Source organism: Rissa tridactyla, chromosome 17, assembly GCF_028500815.1.
Source record: "Rissa tridactyla isolate bRisTri1 chromosome 17, bRisTri1.patW.cur.20221130, whole genome shotgun sequence".
In the NCBI taxonomy this organism is placed as follows: domain Eukaryota; kingdom Metazoa; phylum Chordata; class Aves; order Charadriiformes; family Laridae; genus Rissa; species Rissa tridactyla.
Window position 1 is genome coordinate 3,955,480 of NC_071482.1, and position 24,738 is coordinate 3,980,217.

Below are 24,738 nucleotides of genomic sequence, written 5' to 3' on the forward strand. Positions count from 1 at the left end.
ACCAGAGCAGCACTCTTATCAAGTGAGGAGTTCAACACCCAAAAGTCACTAATTTGAACCTCACTGTTTTGTACACCACTGCCCAATTCCACGTCAAGTCAGTGATAAAATCACTCCACCTCTTCCTACCCTGCTTCCCCATAATATAGAACCATCATGACAATGCTTACCATGTCCTTGGAGTGTTTTGAGGTCCTTGGAAGGAAGCTGCTATGTCCAGATTACTTTTGTTATCCTCATCTGATAACCTGTTAGTCAACAGAGAGGGTGGAGTGGGGTTGAAGGTCATGAAAATGCCCTTTCATCACCAACAATTCCTTTTAACCTGACTCACCCACCAACTTTCACTTCCAAACCCAATACCAAAGGAAGAGCATGAGAAGTGGGAACGCAGTACGTAGACTTATGTGTGTTTTGTCTACAGGGAGTTAGTCTGCCCTTATCCGTGAGTTCTCCTATACAAACCGGATTTAACCAAACTCTGAAACTTGAATTTATGTGGATGAAGTCACACAAAAAACTATTATATCCACTCTCGTATGATTTGCCATTTCCATATCACATAAAGCACCTGAAAACCCTCATATTTCACATGGTTTCAGGTCAACCAAAAGTTTCAAATAAGGCTCAATTCACTTAAAACATGACAAAAGCTCCAAGAACCTCACTGAAATTTCAGATAAATCTAACCTGTTTTGAGCTGGTGACACAATTTCTTAAGATCTGAGGCTTTACATTGAAAGTCTGACAAATTTTGAAATATGTAGTTACTGAACGATGGAACTATGATAATATGTTAACCTACAAGGTTGCTACAAAAACTTTCTGTCTTAAAATTTACTTGAAATTTCAACAGAATCGTTGCATGAAAGAGATAGTGTCCCTAAATCAACTCTTCTTTTTTTCTGAAAAAGCCAGTAAAAGTAATACATGTTGAGGCTGTTCAATTAGAATCTAAACTGCTGAACCTAGATTCAACTTCAGAAACACACATCGAGTTTAGGGACATTTTGGGAATCTGACCTGGCACGAAAAGTAGAAAATTCAACTAAAATTAGAAATCCACAAGCAGAGCCGGACTGAATTGTATTTCAATAGGCAAGAAGTGCTCGGGTGACTCGATAAAAGATTGTAATTCCGTGAGAGGAAGGCAGAGCCTGCTGCCTGCAGTCCACAGATCTACCCCCATCTCCGCCGTGAATTCACTGTGCACCTTCAGTCCTGCAGTCGATTCCCAATTCTTCCCGACATAAAAACAACACAAATAGGTAACACAACTATTGCATATAAGAAAGGAGTTGTGACTCTGAGCCTTAATTAATGTTTGTAAAGAGCCCTGAGAGATTACAGGGACCTGAAGAACCTTGAAGCAGAGTCAACCTTAAATATCCCCCAGACCCCCTGTCAGACTTTTAGCCCTTTTCACCAGCTCTGACTTCCTTTTTAAAGAGAGGGTGGAATTATTTAAAAGACTAACAAAGAAATGTTTTTCAGGTTTTCTAGTACTCCAGCTACAGCCTGCAGGTGACAGAATTTGGGGAAAAAATTAAACAATACACAAAAGTATATTTCTGTCAAGAAAAAAACACTTGTCTCAGCCACTGCTTAAGAAGTAAACCAAAAGACAGGACACCAAATTTTTTCTACAGCTGGTTGGTGAGCCCAAGCCACCGATCCCTGCGTGGGGACAGGGCAGAAGCTGGCACAGAACCAGCCGGAGGAATCCCGAATCAGTGGTGATGACAGTGGCGAGGATTCAAAAGACCTGTTCTTATTCCCAGTCCTGCCGCTCAACGTGCTAAGTGGCTCGGGCAAGTCTCTCCATCTCTTTGAGTTTCCTCTTCTGCCTGCCTTATCTATTTAGACTGCAAGCTCCTGGGGACAGGGAGTCTCTTCTCACAGGGTATCTACAGGATGCCAAGCCATTCAGGTAGTGCTGTCAAAGAAATAACAGGCCTGGGCGCTTTAATACAGGGAAAGTCTGAACACAAGTCTGGTCGCCCTTCCCTCTTGTGAAACCAGACACAGAGGTCTGAACATGCAGTAACGTGGCTTCAGTTGCTTCACTGGTGTTGAGAGCGTATTAAAAATGAGAAAGCCACGTATCGAGAGGCATGTGACAGACAGCATGAATGTCAGAATGCAAGGAAGACGCGGCAACCTCTGAGGACTTACGTTTGGCCCGTCAGGCACCGCTCAGGCTCTGCATGCCAGAAATAGCAGCGGGACGCAAGCGCAGCAGACAGTCTCCCCAGTCCTGGTGCCAGTCCTCACTTCTGCATCACTTAACGTTGCGGTGCAGCCTCTAGTACACCCTAAACTTAAATTTAGTTGCTTTCATAATGCAAAAAGACAGTGTAAAGTCTTTTTATGTAAAAAAAAAAAAGACATTTTTATGAGATACAAAATGAAAACAAACAAGACAATCTGAATATCAGATTACTTACTACAATAATAAATCACATCTTTTAATTAGAATTTTTGAAGTGTCATAATAACCTTTTCAAGTTGATTTTGTTTGTATAAAAGTAGTATTAGACTACAAATATTGTCAATTTTAACTCTGTGCAGCTAATGAATGTCTATGTCAGCATGGAGATAGGCCACAGGAAACATTTCTTCATAGAGATATACAGCATGCTCACTTGCAATTCCAATATGACATACAACATGACTGTCTCTGAACAATTCACATATGATCAGTTCCTCTTTACAATACTCCTTAGGAGGAACACGGACCTCTACTTTATAGACAGTGAATAAACCCCCAAAAAAATAAGCGACTCATCCAAGATGCCATAGGGAGTCTGTAGCAGAACTTCAGGGTCTGCACCAATGTCTTAATAAAAAAAAAATAAATTGTTCCACTGTAACAGTACAGGCTGTGCACAGTCTTCACCCCATTAATAATAAAACAAGACAGGCCCCATGAGCTGAATACAAACAAGAATCCCTCACAGTGGAGACAATTTTAAAATTACAAAGGTTATTTACCTGGCATCTCAGAGAAATCTGAACTCGTGTTTCCCAGGAACAACTCCTGCCAGTCACGACAGTAAACACCTATTCCCTGTGTGCCTGTGACCACAGAGAACCATGGTTCTGACCTCGGTGCACAGAGAAACCCCTCCCCAACCAGGCTATACCTGGGATGATTCAATAGCAGCACTTAATTCCTACAATTTGACCCACAAAGGTGGCCTCATGCTGGAACTGGCTGTCCACATGGAACCAACTACAGCAGCAGGTCCCAAGTCATTATTTGATCACTTTCCTGCTTAATTGCCCTTTTTAATTGCTTGCATGGAAACAACAAAAAGTCAATCCAGCAACGGAAATCCATTCTTTGAGCAACTTCTGCCTTTTTTCTTAGATGCAAACTATTGCTATATAAGCCATTCCTGATTAATATGGGGCCCTCATGGGAAAGCCACTGCCTGTCTACTGATTTAATTTCCTATGTCGTCTCTTCTTCAACTGACAATTCAAGTCCCTAAAAAGTAAGGGCAAAAGATCCCTTATTTTATCATTACAAGATGACAGTGTTTTTTCCCTTGCTGTTTTCTTTCAGGAAGATATATTAGCACTACATTTGCTCCTCCATGCAGTGGGATTTCTTAAATAAAAACGTATGTTATATACGTACGGACTTGGAACCAGAGCTGCATTAGCCTATTAACTATCCACATTTGCTTCAGACTTGGCCAGCCACCTAGAAAACCTGCCAAGACCTTTCTGGCAGCCTTTTCCCAACAGTTCCAGGAAAACATGGAATATTCAAAGAATTTTAGGGCCTCCCAGCTTCGTTTGTCACCACTCTCCTTGCCCACTTAAAACCAAATCACAGGCAAATTGCTCTAATGCCCTATTAAAGATTTTAAAATGGCCTTCTCCACAGTAGGGTATCTGAGGACAAATCTGCGTTAATATATAATGTAAAGCCTGCGTTAACATGTAATGCAATGTGGCGTGAGGCAGACCAAGGGCTTCGCAACAAGTAAGGGAGCTGCTTTACAAACTTTGAGCTTCCCAAGTGAATTCCACGCTGTTTGGAGTTTTTGAACCGCCCCCAGACACCCAGGCAAAGGAGAGGTTCGTTTTGTCCTCATTGTTACTCTAGCAAATCACCGTTGAGGTTTCAGGCCTGTGTCATCCAAGGAGCAAACACAAATGTGAATTCACTGCCTCTATGGGTCTCAAGGCACTGCTCGAGCAATGATGTTGAAGATATGCCTGAGTCCCACTGCCTAGAGCTTGTCGGTAAGCTAACTTACAGGCTTCAAGATGACCAAATGACCTGATTTTATACCTGAGATTCAGAGTAGGATTCATGCAAATGGCAACTGGAAGCATTTTCTTTGCAACCTAAACCAGGATCTAACTCCTTTTAAAGCCACGGCAGGAAAAAGAGACAAATCCTGCTGTCCTTTGCATGAACTAAGTTATCACTAACCAAGACCAAAAACTGGCCCATCTCACTTGCACAGCTTCCCCCAGTTTTAAAATGCAAGAGAAGCATGCTTTAAATAATTTGAAGAGGCTTTTTTATTACACGGAAAAAGCCTCCCTGCGATTTCAGATGTCAAGTAGTCTTTCTTAATTCCTAGCACTAATTTATGGATGAAACGTTTAACCCTTGACTTCAATATGGATTGAGAGTTCCTTGTTCCTGAAAGCTGACAGAACTGCGCACTCCCACAGCCCTGCACTCGTGGCCCCACTGGACCGCTCCTACGCGTCCCTCGGAACCTCTTGGCTCAGGTTTGGTGCAGGACTGACTCACTGCACACAGGCTTTCACCTTGCATCCTCTTAGTCCAAGAAGTTATCACACACTTCTCTTTGCTCCAGATAACCTTTTCTGGCTCTTCAACTCATTAGTCACTGTTGGTTTGCAACTTGCTGCTTTGCAGGCATCTGACAAACATATATACAAATATATACATATACATGTTAGCACCAAGACATATATAAATATATACACATAAATGTTAGCACCAAGACAGAGATCCTCACTTCTAAAATACACAGCAGTGAGCTGGTGCGCATACCTCCTGAGATGGTGTATGCACCATGAAATGAGATTGTGGATACGTATTTTGCAATTAAAAATTGCCCCTCTATTGAAATATAAATAAAACAGAGCATCGTAGAACCCCTTGCACTAGCAATTCCACCAGCAGAGTATGGATATCTTCCTCTTTTACTGAAGAAGGAAGAGACTTCAGTTCTTTAATTCTGACACCAAGTTCCAAGTAGTCACTTTATGAAATGCAGCAACCAACACAGGGGCCTTATGGATTTATTACAGCACCATGGTTATAGATGGCTGACCAGTGACTTCTATCCTGGAACCCTACAAACAGACATGGTTCAGCAGTCAAATTACATCACTAACACAGTAAGCAGCGGACACTGATTTTACTTTTTCCACTACAGTGTTTAACTTCTCATGCAATAACTATTCTCACATACAAATGAAGGGAAACACGTGACTGAAATATCTTAAGGCTCTTGTAAAATAAGTTCTCCTTTCACGTTTCAAAAGCTATTGGAAGGGCAATTTCCAAAACCATCTCTAACCACAAGACCTGTAGCAGAGAGCAGTCCTATCTTGCCTTCTTCCCTTCCCATTTCCTTCCTGGTTTTCTTTCTCTTCCTCATTCTTTTTTTAAAATCCTGTCCTCCAGATCTAACAACCTCATTTATGAAAGGAAATGGAAAGCCAAAGGGAAGCTGTGGCATCTGACAGACTGCAAACACCACTATTGCAAACCACTCTCTGATGCCACAACTGCTATTCCTTGTCAGAAGAGATGAGACGCCACTTCAAACACAAGAAATATAAACTTTTAAAATAAACCCACATCAGTGGCATTAGTCCCGGAATGGGTTTGACCCGCCATTTACAACAATTCCTTAAATATCACTTAAGCTAAGGAATACAAAGGGTCTGCCTACACTCTTCACGGGACTGACTGTAGTGACCCCAAATCTAGCACCAACCTGAGCTGCTGCAACCACAGATCTCCAGCCAGCACCGTATGGAAGTGCCAGCTCAGGCCCTTTGGGCTGTCGCTAGTGCAGCATCACACCTCAGCCCCTCACATCCCACAGCAGGCACTGACAGCTTGAGCGTATCTGTATGACACACTCTCGCATGGTGAAGACCTGCTCTACTTTCATACTGAAAAGCGGGTGTGAAAGCAGAACCAGGTGTAACCCTCCCTCCCCACTGTTTCTGAAGCTTTTATTACGTCTGGTAACACCGGGGTTCCAAAAAACATATTTAATGAGGAAGAAAAAGGTCACAACATATGTTTGAATGCAGATCTGCAATCCAACTGACCTGACTTTTGTACACAGCCCCTCCAGTGATGTGCTGCCTGGCCTTGGACAAGTCATTCACCTTCCTCTGCCTTCCCTTCCGGACAGTGGTCATGCAGCCCTGCCCCACCGCACATGGTAACTGCAAGGAACTGGAGTTGGACCGTGCCATTGGGTAATTAATACCACTGTGCTGCAGGTACTCAATATGCGAGCCCAACTGAAGACCAAACATCTACCAACCCTTCACTTCTATTTATCCGTGGCAAATTCTGTGCTCAATCCTTTGCAGGAGCCAGATAGAGACTGGGTCAGAATCCAGAGTTCTCTAACATACCTTCTCCAATAGCGACAAATATTAGCAGCTTTAGACAACCAGGAGCTGTCCTTCCCACTGGTTCTTCCCTGGTCATGAATTGCTGTCTTGAAAGACTTCACCCTAAACCTTGAAAAATGAAGTCTAAACTCCGTTCTAAAGTTATTATAATGAATTACCATAATTCTATGTATGGTTATTAAAAACGTAAGTATCTAATCTGTTCTAGACTTGCAAACTTCCCATTAACTTCTAAAAGCAATCACGTTCATTTTTTAATTAAATACTGGTGGGAAAGAATTGCTTTTTAAAACATTTTCAATTTGTCACCATTTAATTTCACTGCATGTCTCCTTGTATTCACTTTGTGAAACTATGAGAATTTCTCAGTCTACCTCCTCATTCTTTCTTTTTTTTCATTATAACATCGGTGTGTTTTTCCTTTCTAACGGAAATGGTTCCAGTATATCAATTTCAGATATCTCCCTGCTTGGGACAATTTTTGCTGGCAACTTCTTGAGCCACTCTTCTCTCCTCAGATTTGCTAATACAGCTCCTACACTGCACACCTTACTGTCTTTGCTCCCCAAACTACAGGCAGTGCTTATGCGAATTCCACATCAGTATTGTGCAGGGGTTTATCCACTCCACATTTATAATAGGATCAAGCCCTAAAATGTTCATAAAGTCTCCATTCATGGCTTGAGTTTTATATCTGCAATGGATCTAGGAACAACAGGCAACAAGGTCTAGTTGCCTATCAAGAATTCAATGAGGAGTAAACAAAAGACCAAAAAAATATCTGTCTTTGCCTGACTGGTTATGGCTTTCTTGGACACTGAGAGTTGCATGTGTAAAAAATGGCCCATTCACAAAAATACTCTTACACTACAATTGTTAGACATGACATTTACATGTCAGTGTTAATTATAAATGACTTGATCCTGACATTTCGTTAATACATTATGAAAGCCATAATGAAACCCTATGAGCTGTGTGTCACACCTGTAACAAAGACAAGCTTAAAGAAATCACAGTCTTGTCATCAGACCTTGGCAAAGGGCGTAGGGAAAAATGGCAGCAGGGTGACTCACACTTGAAGCGGACTTATCCTCCATGACCCGAGAGGGGCCAGGGAGAACCCTGCACCACAACATTTGCTCCTCTGTGGCACAACGCAGTAGTCTGGCTACCTGAACGCGGGAACCTACAAGAACATAGATGAAAACAGAAATCAAAGACTCTATATTGGCTATACCTACACTGGTCTTAAACAGCACTCTTAGAAGGGGTCTTGAGTGCGGGGGGACTTTTTCTTAAAAAAGAAAAAGTGGTTGTACATCGAAAGGCGGGTGGTAGGAGCCAGGGAGCAGCTCCAGCAGGTATCCTGCAGCCAGCGGTAAGGTCCCCACCCACGGGCTGACAGCTCTTTCCCTGTAGGTAAGTGACTTCATCCATAGCAGCAGCAGCTCCCTCCTACTTTTTAAGAAAATAATTGCCTGGAATATTTCTAGCCAGTGGCATTTCATTTGGAGTACACCTCAGACAATCTTGGATCACCTAACTGGAGCGGAAATTCTACGAATTTGAGAAGGAAGCAGGGAGAGGTGGTGGGAAGGAGGAGCCGCTGCATATAACACGGAATGCAGAATTTCAATTTCTTTCTCTATCTGCCCCAGAAACCTGATTCTTGAACTTATTTAACCAAGAAACAGGGCCATGACATTGCACAAAGAGGCTAATTTCACCCTATTGCATGTAAAAAATTATTTGCTCAGGGAGAGTACATTTCATGTTTTGAATATATAAATCTAAATATATGCAACTGGGGCTGCCTGGAGCATCAGTGGAGATAGGGCAACTAGAAGTTTTGTCTTGTTTAAAAAAGAAAGGAAAAAAAAGGGGGGGGTGTTACCAAATAAAATATTTTGGATCTTCGTCTGCTATGGGAAATTTCCAAATGTCAGATTTCCTTTCTGCTCCAGTTTAGACTGGAAGCTTTTATCGCAAGGTTAAATCTTGGTAGCCCAACACCACAGTTTGTCTCGGACTGAAGTCTGAACGGATATAGACCATATCTCCAAAACTCATGCTGGAAATGTTGAACTTCACCTGGTTTCATATCTGAGCCACCAAGCTATGAAAAGGGAAAAGTAAGAACGAGAAGGAAAAAGTTAGTCAAAAAGAGATGTGTGTTCAGATCTCTGCTCTGGCCTCAGACTGCTCATTTCCAATAGAAGAGTTCCAAATATTGAGCTGGTCTATACCAGCTAATTCTTTTATTTTCCTATTGCACTGTGCAGTATCTACATCTAATTGAAAGGACATCTGTTTCCCTTATAGGTTATAGTTTTTGACTCTAACACACACAAAAAGAACTTCCTTCTTCAGTAATTTACAATTTCAAAAGGAAAGAGTAGCAGCATTTCTGAGGTCTGGGCTTTGAATCTGTTTAATGGAATTGTCTTATTTTTAACTGTCTGAGCAGCTTTCAAGCAGAAGTGTGTTAGAATTCATATTAATTCGTGCAGTACCCTATCATCATCATAATTTAGCTCGCAAGGTTGCTGTGCTTGGAATTCCAGTTATGACATGAATTCTATACATTTTATACAGATTTATAAATGGCATCAATAGAACACTTAGGGCCTTATTCATTAAACAATGAGTCATTCTGGCATTCCATTCTATTTCATCCCAGTTCTTACAAAACTTTTATGTACAAATTTGACTGTACTTAACGCATCTGATTTAGCAGCCGAAGTGTTGCAGCATAGTTTCAGTTGGGTGTGGAAATAGATGAAAGGCATCGTTTCATTAAAAAAAATAAAAATCCCTCTAACGGTGAAAGTTTCTGAGTTTCAGCTTAGGAGGTCACAAGTGGTTGGGTACCGACTTTGTGGATAAGCAGAGCTCCTCCTCCTTCAGGACTGTTAGGCTGCCATCTTCCACAAGTCCCACAGCCATGTGAAAACACAGAAGCAGAAGAAAAATTTGCAATAGTGCGTTATTGCAAGTATTTTCTTGCTGCCCAGCACACCAGAAAAAAAAACAGATTTCTGAATACAACACTTTAGTAGTGATTCTTGACAGATAATTTCAGTGGTACACTACAAGAGGCTTAAAGGCTTCCCTTAGTGTGCAGTTTACGACTGTGGCACCAGCAAACTAATGATGGTGCAGGACCACAACAAGAATTTTTCAAAATAACTTCCCTCATGACCTAGAGCTTCCAGATGGACTGGTTATATTGTGTGTGTGTGTGCGTGTTTTAAATGAAAATTGTGTTGAAAATAAAAAGATAAAGCCAAAATAAGACCTGTCACCTATCTTTTGGGAATGCATCTGTAACACAAACAGTGGCTAGCAGTATGCCTACATAGCAAAATATAGGCCCATTGTTTGGTAAATTCTACCTTAATCTAGGCAGAGCACATAAAACTGGCAGTGAAGTCATGGTGGTATGGGTTTTAGCATGCTCTAGCAACTAGAGTGCAAAGTCCTCAGGGACACGCTGGTTACTAGCCAGTGGGAATCTGTCTGAACTGTTCTCATTACTTCATTCAATCCAGTTAATCCAGGTAAACTGGCATACGCTACAAACTGCTCTCCATTTCATAGTTTGGACACCTCAGCACATAGGACTCTATTTTACCTTCTCTTTGTCCTTTCAACCTTCTTCCTGACTGCTGGGTATATGGCTGTGATTTCTGTAATTTCTGTAAAGCTTGCTAGAGCAGAATAGCCTCGGACATCACCGCTCCTCTATCAAATCTGACTGGGATTAGAAAAAAAGGGTCTCAGAAGTTGCTGGGAAGAAAGAAGGCAGAGATACACAAATGTACATAAGGCAAACAAGCACACTGGCTGTCTTTTCATTGCAAACCATTCCAAGACCTCATCATTCCTCGGATGCTTGCAGTTTTCTTCATTACGTATATAAGCATCAGTGCCTATTTTTGGACTTTATCCTTAATAAGTCACAGTAAATTTGGAATCCATTTCACCACATATTCTTGTACATTAGGATACTATCTACCAAGCAATCATCATGCCAAGAAAAGCACAATACTATCTGTGCCCATTGTCCATAAGGGAGAACAGGGATGCGTGCTGAAGTAAAGCAAACCATCTCATGTTCATTAATTCTCTCCCCACGATAATTCTAGTGCTTCACTCTACGTTACAGACTTAAAGGGACAAAAACAAGATCAAAGTTTACATTTCATTATCGTAGGACAAACAATTTTCTGGGAGGTGGATTGTTTCTTTTTCATTTTACATTCCAGTGGAAACGTTCTCTGAAAAAACAGTTGCTATCTCTCCGACTATTCACAGGCTTAACTGAATAAAAACTGGGAATGGAACAGTAACGGGAAACAAGGAAAATAGGACACTTTTATCCGTTCATTGCCCAAGCTGAGAGAAACAAAACTGGCAATTAAAGGAACTCTTCAGGGCGAGCCACCTTCCTTTTGCTTCCTCCTTTTTTAATCTACAGCTCATGAGTTGTTCCTTTACTCATTGCAAAAGGTCCGTAATTGTAACACTGCCATATTCTCCTGGAAATCTATTTAAATGGCATATGATAGAAGCCATATGATAGAAGCTTAATTACATAGAGGGCATATGGAAGGCATATGACATAAGGACATATGGAAGGCATATGATAGAAGGGCATCCGAGGACATATGATGGAAGTCTAATTAATTGACAATACAGTCCTCTCATCAGGGGGAGAGCTGGAATGCTATTTTGTTCAGAAGAAAAATATGCACATTGAATTGCGTTTATTGTTAACTTCAATGTACCACTGACCATTCTCCTTTCTAATTAGTATTCCTTGTTCTCTGGAGAAAAATAGATCATTTGATTTACATATATGATTAACACACTAAACATAAAGTTAAGTTTGATAGCCACAAATGTGTGTGTTAATACAAATATCCACTATTTTTGAACCTTATGAAGATCCCTTATATCTGTGCAAAGCAGATCTGAAATCCTACCACCAAAAAAGAGATGAGAATGTTCTTATTAGGGACTTATTACCACCCATTTGTAAAGCTATTCCTAGAGAAGTACCAAACCGAGGGGGGGAGCAGAATCAAACCTTATGGACCAGCTCAGCACTGGCTGTGAGTCAATGCAGCTTGTGGATTTACAGCTGAAAATTTGCACTTAAATCTGCAAAAAGATGGTGTGGGGGGGAAATAAGGTACTACCTAAAATGTGCCAAAAAGACCCCTCTTTTTTAACTACCTGCATTTAATGCCTTTGCCTTCAAGAAACACAGAAGCAGCGTTGTGTTAGCCCTGATACTTGCCTTGTCCTAAGGAATCACGGAGTTAAAACCATGGCAGTGATATCTATAACCTCCTTGAAAACAAGATGAAATAAAATCCCGCTAATCCACTCTTTGAACAACGAACAGTTGAGCACTGGGTAACACTCAAGAAACCAACAACTTCTCTTTGCATTCAGTAAACAAGAATTTGCAGATATTAAAGTTTTTAAATGCCATTTTACCAGAAAAACATTTTTCTGCGTTATTTAGATACTTTGACATATTGTTACCATTGTCACACTTTTTGATTAGACTAATGAAATGAACCCTGTGCCTACCCCTAACTTTTACTTGCTAACTTAGAAAGTTTACCCACTAGCAAACAGACTCTCTTATTTCTGGCAACTCAAAAACTCTTGCCAGAATTAGTCATATATACAGCCAAAAGATGCAACATAGCTCATGTTTGGGGCCCTGATCAGGCGTAATGATGAGCCACCATCTTCATCCAGGCAGCCAGGGGACACTGAACCCTGAACAAAGCCACCACGAAGACCTTGACTTATGTTCAAACTTTACTAGATAAACGAAACCAGAGTTTCAGAAGTTTTTTTAAGCCTCAAATAGTTAGGCAAATTAAACTGTAGATATCAATATCAGCTGGGTATATCAGGTATATTCCCTGCATTTCAGACACGTAAGATACATGAGAAATGTGGTCTTCTGCCCAGGATGGCAGGCTCACCACATGCCCATTCTCCGCACAGCTTCTCTACAAAATCTGGGGTGGCTCCACAGCTCCTGAATCCAAACTGCTGTGAGGGAAAAGCAAATCACCTCTACTGGAGGTGTCCAGGAGCATCAGCCTTGGAAACACCTAATTTAACTGTACAAGCCTGGGAAAAAAACCTTAAGAATCGCCATTTTAGCTGGCCATAATCACTAACAGATACTCCCTAAGAACAGCTCTCCTGAGGACTGTGTAGATTTAGGTACTTTCACAAAAACCCTTACAGGCTTTATCTGGAAGCATCAGCACCAGCCTCCTACGCTTCCTGAGAGACAATGAGCGTGCCAGGTCTCATACAGGGCACAGCCTTGTTTAACTCCTGGCATAGAACTAAATGAGCCAGTCAAAGACTAACGGCAAGGGAAACCTGCTCACACATCTCAATAACAGACACAATACAGGATGCTTTTCATGTTACCTTTGTAGACTTCTGATTGCTGACCGCGAAGGCAATAACACTGATATGTTGCCATGGTGCTTTTTAGGAATGTTACACATTGCGCTGCTCGAACGCTAATAAAGGAAGACAAGCATTACTAGTCCACTGAATTTACTAAAAAATCAATAATGTAGCACCAATAGGTAAAAAAATGCCAAGAGAATGAACATTTCTGAGGTTCTAGAGAGGGAGAAGAAAATAAAAGGTTTTCCAGCTCATCTTACCTGCTCTTTCCTGTTCCATGTGTCCAGAGCAAACATTGCTGAGGAATTATGGTCGCTCATCACGCCGTTCTGTGCAAGACCCAAGGAAAGCTAGGAGGTTGTACAGTTATCTCCCTTGGTGTAATTCTAAACTATACAACCTACTACCTCAACCTGGATGCATGCAGTCAAAAATGCTGAAAGCTACCCACCACTTCACAGCCGACATAATGTCAGGGTTTCTAGTTAAAAAAAGTCCTCAAAATTCTCAGTGCACTAATTTAGAAGTAATAAATATTTTGCTGGTGAAAAGACACCAAACCCAAATGCAGCTTCCCACACTGCATATGTTAATAGGTAAGACGCGATAAGCCATGGTTATTCCTGCTAAACATAGACAAGATCATGGTCACTTTTCACGCAAGAAGGAATTTTGTCCCTGGCCAAAAAAATAACTTTTCCCCCTCCACAGCAGATGCATCTGCACTACAGCACAGAACATATACATACATTATTTAAAGCACTTAAAGAAGGCTTAGGACGAAATTTGTCCTAACATGTCTTTTCCTTTTTGAACACATATCATGTTGTTGACCTTGGAACATGCAGCTTGGCTCCTGAATGTTTAAAGGATGATTGCAGAAGAAGGATTAGGAGCAGAACTGCAAAAAGGGCAGAAAGTTTTAAGTAAATTTTAGCCTTGCATCAATGCCTTATTAAGATTAACGATCTTAGAAATGCAACACTGAGCCTCTCTCAGCAGTCAGAACAAGACGGCGTTCCCTTAACAAGGAACACATTACATTTTTAACTTGTATTAGTGCACAGTCAAACAACCAGGATGTTATCATTGTGACTCATTCCCATTACCCACCAAGGTATTACTTAAAGCAGTAGGCTGCCTATTTATTATGGCTTACAAACAGGGATTAGCATCTTAAAATATGCTAGTGCAGACAGTGGAACTGAATCAGCCCCGAGATCCTGCCTCTCAGGTGAATGCATCCTCAGGCACAGCAGCTCTGTGCTGGAAGGGGATTACAAGGGAATCAAACCCTAGGCACGAACGCTGAGCTGTGCTGAATAGATGGCATCTTGGTTGTTTCTATTTTCTGAGGATAAAGTAGCATTGCTGATTATGAAAAAGCCAGTGCCCTACCTTTACATTCAAAGCCTGACTAGAAATAAAGGAGGAAGGTGAGAAATAATACCACTCTTCAGGATTCAGCTTGCAACAGCAGAAAAATATTTGAAAAAAACCAGTCTGCAAGGTTTAAACATACATGATGTTGATAGTATCAGTGGAATTCCTAACGACTCCATATTCGGTAAAGTTTACTTTGACCTGATAGGCTCTGTGGAAATACAACACATTATTTTAGTTAACAGGACAGTACAGTATCCCAACAGCAGAGTCACTGTTAACCATTTTATTAGTTAGAACACTGACCCAACCACAAATCTGGATAAGGAAACCATGGCGCTCTGGCCCTGTACTGACCCGGAGCTTTATCGCTGTCTAAAAGCACACTGAAACCGTCCCAGCTCCTTGATGCAAAATCATCATTTTTGCTCACTGAACATCTGTCCTTTGACATGAAATCAAATGATGTAACTAATGTAGCTCTATGGAAGCCAATGAACCCGTGTCTTCATTTAAGGTGATGGAAGATCTCAAATCCCACCCAATTTCTATGTAACTCCCCTTTAGACTTTCAAAAACGTCCTATTTCATATTCTGCAGCTATAAACTAAACCATTTCAGTATCGTATGGCTAGGTTACTGATTTTTTCTACAAATTAACCCTTGCGAGTATTTTCCCATATCTCAATCTTGTCATGAATGTTAGATATTACACAATTCAAAGCATTTAAAAATTATTATCTATATCTGATCAGTTTAATTAAGGAAAGTACTGCTAACATCACCATTGCACTGAGACTAACACAGGCATATCTTGCAGATCAGGCAGTTATAAGCAGAGCTGAGCAAAAAACTCTCCAATAATTTGATCTAAAATAGAAGGTGGAGAAAAAGTGTTTTGTTCCATTTGTACCCTCAACTCAGTAAAGGTCCTTTCATAGATACATCACAATAGAAAATTCCTTAGGAAAAAATTCCTTACTCTCAACTTGCGCCTAAATAACCTAAATTTTTCTCAGGTTGGCAAATGCCGCTTTTGTTCATGACTCGCCACCTCTCCTTGCTGCTCTTCCATCGCAACTTCAGCTTCCTGTTCATCACCGCATTTACAAATCCTTGAGCTGTCAAGCTCCGTGCTGGCACTTATTCAAAGAGCATTCTCGCTCCCTCCCCCGTCGCTATATTGAGCTGGGGAGCTGTGTCCCGCTCGGCACACGTGCCTTTGCTGCCAGTACCAAGACCTGCTCTAAGGTGCCATGGCAGTGTCCAAGCACGAACTGCCGGGAGAGGGTCCTCACTGAGAAAATATTCTCGTCCAAGTTCCCACATATGCCAACACGTCTCAGCACAAATGTGATAGAAATAAGCAAGTCTTTCTGCGGACCTGTATGCAACCTATGCTCACTTTACAGAGCCATACAACGAGACTTCAAGATAAAGTCTAAACACCAAAGCAGTTTCCGTCCCAGGGTCTGATACCTAACTCATCCTCTGGTCAATTTTCAGACACCTCTGCAGCCTGCTGCACAGATTATCCTGGCAAATTTTCCCCATTTATAAGAGCTTCCTTCAGAATTACAGATATTTTGTTCCCATCTCTTTAAGCTCAGATGAAGCTTGGACAGATGAAAGTGTATTTGCATCCCAGAGGAACTGTAGTTTCAAGCAGAAAAAAGTGTCACGCATCTAGTCATTCTGTCAATTAGAATATCTGCTGCTATTACTGACATGAAGAATTGAGATCAAATATTAAAACAGAAGTCATCTAATTACCATTACCTCTGCACCTTCACAACATCTATCAACGCCTGGCTCTTCCTATGTACTATCAACATTCTTTTTCTGGGAGGAGAGCAAGAGAGATTCACAGCTCTAGTGCCTATTAAGACACTTTCTTTTGGTGGCATGAATCTCCATGTTTGTTTTCTGGTGATTTTTGTCAATTATGTCTTTACCCAATTAGCACAATCATACCTCATTATGTAATTAGGGTAAATATGTAATTTAATGACAATGTTCAATTACGATACGTATCGATGTCATGAAAGTTCCTATTATATATTGTGGCAGGGAGAAGCGCATTACGTGTAGAGCTGTGCATTCCTATATAAGTTCGTGTGCCCCAGCGCCTATTGTTCGTGAACCCTTTTAGGCCTCTTGCTTTTTCAGAATCACAGAAATGATTTCACACTTCTGTGGACAAAAGGAAATCTCTGTCCCAGCCCAGCTAGTTTTATTTTAAAGCAACAGTGTAATCAAAAAATTGCGTCCTTTTACTTAGCATAACCCTCTGATTTCTGAAATACAGCAGTTGAAGTAAATGTGGAAAAGACTGCTCTTTGGAATACTTATTTCCAAATGGAGAGGAAATGTCATTGTAGCAGCTCTTCCGAGAGAGATCAAGGGTTTCTACCTCTGAAGTTAACAACAGCCCATGCCACTGACCTCAGAAGACGTTAGATCAAGGTGCAAACTTTACTCTGGACTAGGAAGTTACACAGAAGCATCGCTCATTTTACCGCCTGTTCCCTTCATGGACTTCAGGTGAGGGAAGAATTCAGAAACCTGCTTCCCCTACATGTAGTGTAGACCCTACATGAACTTGAATTTTAAATTTCATTTCCCCAAGAAGGAGGAGATAATTCAAATCCAGAACTGATTTTTTGAGGATCGATTGGCTGGAATATTCCATGCTTTTAAAACATGCTTCAATGCAAAGCAGCAGTTTAGTCATGATCCACAGAAGGGCAGGGTTTCAGAGGGCAGAATATTCCCAAATAACGACACAGAAATCAGTGCATGTATTAACCCCCTGCAGCTGTACTACACTTTGTGTGCACTCACAGACCACTCCTATTGACTTTACAGGTATGAACAAGACAGTGAGTATACCAGCCATGGAAATTCAGTACAGATGTGTTGAAGAAAGCTGAATTCTATTTTGTTATTATCATCAGCAGAGATTTGGCTTTGAATCTTCATGGATGTGAATGATGCAGAAGGAGGATGAACCCACCTTCACTTGCAGATCCCAGGCAGGCTACTGCAGGGCTGGCCAAGGGGAGGGTGGCAAGCAGAAAATACTCATGAAGCAAACATATTTCCTTAAGTCGCTGAGAAAAAAAAATAATACCCAAACCCACAAACGATATTGTTCCAGTTTGGGGTCTGAAATCTTGTTTGCTAAATTTCAGCCTGGAGGGATCTTTTTTACAGCTACTTTCAAAAACCTCAGACAGAAGACATTTTACAGCAGAAATGATTCCTACTGGTCATCTCTCCCATTCAGCTTTACTTGATGAAACTTTGTGATTAGAACTTGGTTGTGATGAGGAACCTCAAGAGGTCCAAAGGTTTACTCTATCTCACAGAGCTCTCCTAGAAGTCTGGCCAACACGCTAAACAGGGCTGGAACTTCAAGTGTCTGCAAAATAAAGAAAGAAGTCTCATCTGCGCTCAGCTGAAATCCAGAGCAAGTAAATATTTTGAAAGCTATCCAAAATTTTTCAACACATTACAAAAATGGTCTCTGCCTCAACTTTTAGCAAGAGTTACGGCAATCTGAAGATTTACTCAATATTACATTTCAATATCTGTTACTTTCTAGGGGAAGGGTAGCCACGCTCTCACTCGGAGCCATATATAGCTTTTTGTCAGCAGCTGGAGTGCAGCATCAGCCCTGGGTCAGACAACACATGACACAGATGCTCTGTGCTGGGTCTAAGGCTGGATATCGGGGATGCTGGTGGGCAAGGTGGCACAAGGTAGCAAGGGCTGCAAGGCTGATGACTCTAAATGACCCCAAAGCCTAGGTGGTTTTTTTTGCTTAGCCCAGGCCTGCTTTATGATCGAGCTGTTCCCTGTGTTGTTGGTGTGAAGCTCAGAGACCCCAGGTTGAATGCTCTTGTTCGAGATTCTGCAGAGCATGATAAGGACCCAGAGCCAAGGCTGGTTCTACACACACGCTGAAACGTAAAGGAACTCATAGGTGATTGCTAGGAAGCTCTACCGAAACTGCCACTTCCAGGGTGGCACAGTGAGGCTGCATCTCGTCATGATACTGCACATCTACAACCCAAGTCTCCACAGCCCAGCCGGGAGCACATCTCCTCTTCTCCTTCACATCGCTGTGGCTAATGGTACTTATGCGATGCTCCTAAGTCATGGAGACTTCCTGGCTCAAGGGCAGGTGTCTGTCTTAGTCTTGGATTCCTCCCCTAAGAACATCCTCGCCTTATTTTCTCCCTTACTGATTAAAAGGAAATAAACAAAGAGAGGAAAAAAATCAGATTACTGAAACAGTTAGTTATCTGCCTTTTAAGAGTTTAACCAGATTTGACTATCTGAATAAGAGTATTTGGATATGGTTCAAATTCCAGGGTACACAATTACATTCTGCTTACCATGAATCCCATTTGCCACTGCATATGGTTATTCTAATTACCCGAATGCTATTGTGTGCTCCTCTGCTGACAAGGGCTCACTGTGCTCCACACCAGACCAGACTGGGAAAAGAGGGAGCACACAAATGTAGTAATTTTTGTACCCCAGTGGATACCATGCAACATGCTCGTCTGCGAGGGACCTTACAGGTGCTTTCAGTGAAAGATGTCAGTAACAAAAATGAGAAATGGCCTTGTTATTTTGAGGGAGAAAGACACGATTTACCAAATCTGAAAAAAAGTAAAAAAGAGGAGTTTGCTTTGGAAAAGCTTTGGTTTGCTCTTGCAGACAAGAACTACTGCTTCTGGTTTAAACTGTAACTCCGGCCAAATGAAACACAATTGTAGTAAAGCCTCCCCAGATGCAGATACAGCCACGTAGTTTCACAGGAGGCATTTTTTTTCCTCTTGGGAGGTACTAAAGCAAAGACTCTGCCTATTGCTAGCGAAAAGGACCGCATTAATTAAGGTACCAATTTTTGGAGAGGATATTGGGACTTTTTCATTTCCCCAAGGCCTTCCTGGTACTTGCTACGTGCAGGTGCTCTGGTTTGTTTCCAGCTACAGTAACTGCCTGCTATTGCTTTAAGTTCCCCTGCAACATCAAACTGGGTGAAGTATTCAGTACTTCCTGCCCTTAGCAATTCTGCAGCGCGTCTGTGCACTGTTAGGCAGTCGCTGTGCCTCAGTGACAGATGAAGAGATCTCTGTGCACTCTGTATGGCACTTGGATCAAAGCCGCTGCATAAATGTGAGCTCCTTATCAACTCAGTGAGGGGAAAAAACAATTCATAAGAAACGTACAGGTAGAAGCTCCGCAGACTCCAATTAGTTTTCTCCATCCTAAAGGGAAGATGCATTTCAAGGTTCTTCCCATCATTTTGTCAGACTCCAGTTTCACTCTAAAACTTAATGAAGTGCAGTGAAATACAACCAACAGAAAAGAAATACAAATTAACGCTGAAAACACAATACAGTTCTTTTCAAAAGGCAGAGCTGAAAAACAAAGGGGCGGGGGAGACTATTGGAGGCTACAGTTGAAAAGAACAGGGGGTAGCTTAACAAGAAACAAACTAAAACGAATTTTAAAATTTAGTAAAATGTAAAAGGAGAAGGAGGGGAGGGGAAAGGCACATGAGCTAGCGGCAGGAAGGCAGAAGTTGGAGCCAGGCCATCCCAAGTACTAACTTTGTCTTAGCAATGTCAGGCAAACAGGTACAGCGAGAGAGCACTGCGGTACAAAGACCCAAACTTCAGGTAGCATCGTGGCAGGCTCCACGGCTACGCTGTGCTCAGAGAAGCAACGCTGGTACTGCTGACAGAAGGGTTGACTCTACCTCTGCCCGCCTCGGCGTCCCCTCCGCAGCCACCACTGCACCCCTTCCTGCAGAAGACACCAGTGTTCAAGACACTTCCTTGGGCACCTCCACCCTGTCCCATAAAGCAGAGGCCACAGCATCTGCAAAGCTCACGTCAGGCTGAGCTGACGCGTGCCCAGGCAGTGGCACAGCCACTCCTTTTCTTTGCCAAGCACCAGAAAACCAGAAGCAACCAGAAAACATGCTTAGCCTCAGAATATAATGCGATGGTTCCCCTCACGGCAGCACAGGGCCGGCATCTTAGCCCCATTTCTCATGGCACATTTCTAAAGTTTGCTTTCTAAGCATCCAGCCGTGTTTGGATCAAGTCTCTCACCAAAAGGAAGAAAAAAAAAATGTTGGATATTGATTAGCGGGTCCCAACATAGTCAGTGAGAAACTACACTAAAATATTTTACAAAAAAATCTGTTTCCTCCTTCCACTTCTTTGACTCAAATATTGATTTTCTAATCCAAAAATATGCTTTCAAACCCAACTGTGGTAGCTCATTTTGCAACACATCTGCCCAATTCCCCTGCCATGGGCTTTTGGCACTCTCAAAGCAATGTCACCTGAAGTGCCAGCCTCTAGAAACATCAGTGACAAATTCCAGGCTTTTCTCAGCATATTCTGCCAGAAGCCTGATGTCTCCAAATGGCTTTACAGAGGAGAGACCACCATGCAGAAATACATATTATATTGGGAACTGGGTTTGACCAGCTCATTTCTCTTTGGAGGTTAGACTGAATGAGCCAATACTTCCTTTATAGCCATAAACACAGAAATTTAATGCAGTGAATATTCACAGCATTTAAAAAAAAAAAAAGAGACAACATCAAAACTACACAGAATATTAACAGCCCCTCTGGGAAAAACAATTTTTACTGTCACAACTAGATGCAACCTCATCCTGCTTCTATCACAGCCCATGATGATACCCGACTCATTCCACTACGGGTGAAACAACGTCCAAAGTGGAGGCAGGAACCAGCACCACCTCCCAAAGGAGAACTTGACCCAAGGTCCATATTCTGGGTGGTATCCCACAACTAGGCTTCAATATGCCCTCACCTGAAAGAGATGTATCCTTCCCCCTCCTCAGTCCCCTCTGTCTGTTTTTTGCAGAGCCAAAACATTCCTCATGGACACCTACGTAGCTGAGACGGGAAGGGTGATGCCCCACGTTCATGCTGTGTGTAGATGTAAGCACACACCTGAAAACCAGCTGCGCCACAGAGACAGAGACAGCCCAGCACCCAAAGTTCTTCTGGAAGCCACCCACCCACCGCAGGGCAGCTTTTAGACCTTAATTTCCTATACGTGCGGGAGGGGCACATTGACCCTGTGCCCAAATGCACGGTCACATAAAAAGCCAAACTGTGCATTTTATTTTCTTTTTTAAAAGCTAGTTTCAATTTGCAGGGAGAAAGAAGAGTAGTTAGACCAAAATTTTATTAGCAGAAGCCTTCTTTGACATCATTTTATGCTTCTATAGTAAACAGAAAACACATAGAAAACCCTGGAAATTCAGCAAGGAAGAAAAAAACCCACTTTCTTGGATTGCAGCAGTGTGCGTTAAACCAGCCAAGTTCAAAAACAGAGAAATTTAAAAGTGGAAACGCAGACCAAATCTTTGGGAGAATTAACACTGAAAGCTGCTGGAAAGAAACAGTCAGACGTTATTTTGAGTTTACAGTCTAATTATTTTCATATAGAATCTGTATATTGGGGTTTTAAAAAATGACTTCTTAAAAAAATAATTGTTCCACTTCCACGACTCAAAAAGGTTATTTTTATGCAGCAGGTTTTATACTGCCTGCTTACATGGTGGGGTTTTTTCCTGCTCTACCATTTACAGCATGATTATTTTCCCTTTAAAACTATTTTAAAAGACGTAAATACCATGAAATTGGAAGGAATCGGATTGTACAATAAACTAATTTTTGAGAGAGAATAGGAGTCAGAGGGCCAATACCCTCCTCTGTTAGAGAGCTGGGAGCCTGCAGTATATCCAGGGACTCAAAGTTACTTGATATAAAGGCGAACAGAAGCGTCTATTGCTCTCACAAACAAATTGCCGCCACTAAACAAAGAAAGAATGGATCCACGTTACTTTCTAAACGCAACAATTTTATCTACTTCTCAACAACCTCAGAATTAAACAACGTAAGAAGACTCCCTACCACGTCCCATAGCCAGAGCCAGGCATAACGTATCTGAGATTTAATTTCTTCAGTCTGATGTCAAATAACTCTCCCAGCTCATTTCACTCAGGCACAAATGAGTTGCTGGTTTGCATGAGTGTATTTTAACACTCACCAAAGCTGGAAAGCGATATGATAATTGCAGAACGAGATTTGCAGCTCCCATTTTATATTTCTTAAAACAAAAGAAGGGAGGAGGGAAGAAGGCATTAGAAGGAAGATACAAACAGCGAAGTTGAACGTTGTCAGTTTAAATGCATAAACACACCACTTTGTGCGCTCGCCAGACAGACACATACCTATAGATACAAGCTTGTGTGGAATATGACCACAAGTTCGGATCTACGGGTTTGTGGCAACAGGCAGGGATCTCTTCTGTAATTTGCTAGGTTTGGGGTTTGGGTTTGTTTTTAAAGAGGAAAACCATTTCTGCAAATGAAATTTCAGAGCTGTTAGTAAAGAGCAGCCTTCATTCTCCTCAGCACCTTAAAACCCCTCCTTTGGAGGAGGGGGGGGAGAGTTGCTGATTGACTTTGCTATAACATTAACTCTGTTGCTACAGTTCCCTTCACTCCCATGTAACCCTTTGGAAAAAAAAAGCAGCAAAATAAAACAGATTTTAAAATAAACACAATTAAGCAGATCTGTGTTTCTTTCTCTTACGTACTTTGCTGGACAGAATTACCGAGGATTACACAGCACTGAAGAATTACCAGCCAAGGTTGGAGGTATATCGCCAACGGTGTACAAATGATCAAACAGCAAAGTTTTCGTATGTAGACAGAGTTGCCATACACATGCATCCCCCCACCCCACAAAAAGCTGTCTTGTTTCCATTCTGGCAGCCTGGTTAAAATAGACCGAAGAAACAACTGCGTAAGAGTTGTTTTAACTTTCAGAGAAGTCATTACTGGTCTGGGGTTCTATTTTAATTCTATTTTTAAAGAAAAAAAAAATCCTTTCACTCTGCTTAACCAATCTAGAAATTTACCCTAACTCCAGCTCTCTGCTGTCTCACTGCATTTCCTCCTAAAATGAGAAAGACAAATATAAAACTTCTTTAGGATCTTTCTAATAAGTTCTGAAAAACAGACAGGGAGCGAAGTTTTGCCACTGCAAGCAAGAAGCATCCCCTCCTTCCCACGAAGTTTCCAAGTTTTCTTTCCTGCATAACTAACATTTCCCATTAATGAAATTTTATTGGGTGCGCAACTGGTGGGGAATTAGGCGGAAAAGCAGTCGGGCTGTGAGCTCCACATAGAACTGGTGAACAAAATCAGTCAGATTAATTATTGCTTAAAGGGTCACAAAATTTTCACTTTCTACCTCTTCTCTTTCTTCAGAAGATAAACTATATTAATGCAAGCCAATATGATTCTCTACAAAATGAAACAGTCAACACTTGGAAAATAATTTTTGCTATTTGGATGCTTTTAGAAAGTTCCCTCACTTCTTGTGTAGGTTCTTAAAATAAATCACTTCAACCTTTCCAGCCTGGTAAGTACGCAATTAAAACATACAATTTTCCTTTATTGGAATTACTGCTTGGGCTGGGTTACAAGAAACTCCTGTTCCATCCAGCAATAGAGATGTTAAACTTTCACCGTCTGTCCAAAGGTTATCTAAATTGATCTTCTAAATTTAGATCCCTACGCTTATACTCCGATACCTACCTTAAAAGCGTCCAGCTTTTCCAAGGTTTTCAGCACCCAAAATTCCTACCAAGAAGCGTAGCCGCAGGGGTTCAGCATCTTTGAAAAATCAGGACAACTTTTATGTTGGATCCTGACTGCAATTTCGGAGCACCCAGAATTCAGAAAGCTCTGGCCCTGCAATAATTGTGCAGCGGTCAAGGCAATGGGTCAGGGAGCACGTGGTCCTGCAGACAGAACAGAGTCACATCATGCACAAATACACGTATTGTGCACTTCTTTGGAACAGAACTGCAAACGGAATATAACAAATGTTACCCTACCAAAAATAACCGAAGCCCTCCAACTACAAAGCTCATTTATTTCGGGGAACCTAAGATCAAAATTCATATTGTCTTTTGACCCTTCTAATAGAGCCTAATAGGCACAATATTAGGAGCCAGTAACATTGCTGCTGCATGTACCAGTATTTCTTACAATGGCAAGGAATTTTTCCATCAGACTTTTGCATGTCACTCCATGCTACAATGCGTAGAAAAGAGTATTTTCTTTATGAGTATATTCATTTTGACCCTA

At 41.5% G+C, this 24,738-nt stretch overlaps 1 long non-coding RNA gene across 13 annotated transcripts in view; it reads right to left on the reverse strand.

Moving 5' to 3' along the window:
- The window catches only part of LOC128918748 (uncharacterized), a 93,229-nt gene that overhangs the window by 13,766 nt on the left and 54,725 nt on the right, over positions 1 to 24,738 (reverse strand). For 5 of the 13 annotated variants that reach the window (XR_008469697.1, XR_008469695.1, XR_008469689.1 and 2 more), the window contains one exon: positions 171 to 24,389. This is a non-coding gene — a long non-coding RNA (uncharacterized LOC128918748). The remainder of the gene's footprint in view (positions 1 to 170; positions 24,390 to 24,738) is intronic. The other 8 variants (XR_008469691.1, XR_008469687.1, XR_008469696.1 and 5 more) reach the window with 7 other exon arrangements.